This window comes from Camelus bactrianus, chromosome 21 (genome assembly GCF_048773025.1).
Source record: "Camelus bactrianus isolate YW-2024 breed Bactrian camel chromosome 21, ASM4877302v1, whole genome shotgun sequence".
NCBI classification, from domain to species: domain Eukaryota; kingdom Metazoa; phylum Chordata; class Mammalia; order Artiodactyla; family Camelidae; genus Camelus; species Camelus bactrianus.
The window spans coordinates 31,477,366-31,479,240 of record NC_133559.1 but is presented as its reverse complement, the minus strand read 5'-3'; positions in this window follow the sequence as shown (position 1 = coordinate 31,479,240).

Genomic DNA, 1,875 nt, shown 5'->3' with positions numbered 1-1,875 from the left:
GTGAGATGAGCCCCGGGTTGTACGGAGTCAGCATCCCTGTCCTGGACACGGCATGTGTAGCGCTGCATGGTGGGTGAGGCGGCGCGGCCATGCAGGGAACGCGGATGCCAGGCCATTGGGCTGTGCTCAGGCCGGTGGGGCTTCCTCCTAAGGGCAGTGGACCACCATTGACAGATTTTAAGTAGGGGAGTGGGGTGCTCTCGTAGATCACTTTTCTCTTGTAGAATGCTTAGAAACATTTAGAAGCCTCGGCAGGAGGTGATGTGATAAGTCAGAGTAGGGTGGCTGTGAGGTGTAGCAGTGTTCAATTTTCAAGTGATTTTCAGTCCCAGGTTTGTGGCTCAGTAGCCGTGTCACTTTGGATGACGCACTCAAGGAAGTGAAACAATTTATCTAATAAATTGAAATAGAGATGTACCGACTTCCCAGGACTGCTGTGGAGATCCAGTGAGATAACGTGTGCACAGTGTGCAGCGTGGTCTCCAGCATAGAGTCAGTGCTGCGTGAGTGCCAGTGAGTACCTGGTAGGACAGGTTTGGGTGGTGGGATTCGGTGGCTGAGGAAATTGGGCCCTTAAGGAGGGGCCCTGTCACATCTGTGAGTGATGGGCCTGAGCTGGGAGAGGCAGGGAGACCTTGCCCCCGACCAGGGGCCCTGGGCAGGACGGCTATGGGAGGAGAACCGTGAAGTCAGCTCTTTGCAGGTGGAGTTCGAGTTGCCCTTGAGACATCTAAGTGCAGTGTCACAATCACAGAGGAGGTCTGGGCCTGGGCTGTGCATTTTCCTATAATCTCAATCCCTGAGGACGCCGAGGTATTGATCATTGAATGTGAAGACATACTTAAAGGACAAGTGAATAGTAGTATCATCTCTGTCATCAAAGCTCACGTCTCTTTATTCATCACTCACTTTGCTAATTGAGTTCTTACTGAGCTCACTTCACCATCCTCCCGTGGGCTCAGGCTCCACAGAAAAGAGCTGGTCAGTCTCCCTCTTTTCCAAAAGAAGACACATTTAGCTGGTAGACTTCTATACCTTGCCAGACTTAGAATTTTAGTTTGTTGATTTAACTCTATTTTCTGTTAGCCATCTCCTGACAGGAGAGACGTTTTACCTCATGGTCAGGTTTCAATTAGCTGTTACTGAGAATTGCTGATCTGATCCATAGTGTATGTATTCTATTAAATTTGTAGAGGACTTATCATTTTTCTGTCTTTGCCCTTTAATTTTGTTTCCCCTTCAATGTTCTATCCTATTTGGGGCCTTATTTTATTTTTTAATTAAAAAATGTCTGTTAGTAGTTAAGAAAACAAAAGCAAAGAAAAAATGCACATGATAACTAAATTTAGAAAATATCTAGTGTGTTTTCTGTCTCAGCAATGGAGGGTTCTAGAAACTCGTGAAAACCTTCATTACATAAGTTCCTTAAAATGCTGATTAAGAGATAAAACCTTCCTTCCTCATCTTTCAAGCTGCACAGCTAATTGTCAAGAAAGTGAGGGGAAATCCTCAGAAGCCAAGACAAACCAGAAAGCAGGGATTCTGGGAGATAAGCGAGACTTAGAAGCCCTGGGGTGCCGGTTGGCTCCTGAACTGAGATTCAGTTGCCCTGGCAGGAGGGCAGGAGGTGAGCTCGAGGCGTCTCACACTGGGAGTTCGATGGCCGTTCTTTTGTAAGGCCAAGCACATCCTGAGAATCCTGCTTTACAAAAGGGTGAATTAGAAAGAAAAGGAAAAAAGCATTCCTCAAGGCAAGGAAGTAAGGAAAGTCAATTTTTTTGGAAGAGGGGAAAAATAACATATCCAAAGTAAGGGTTTAGTTTAAAGCTGTTCTGGCATGAGAGTGACAACAAACTCCTGGCAGAAAATCACAGC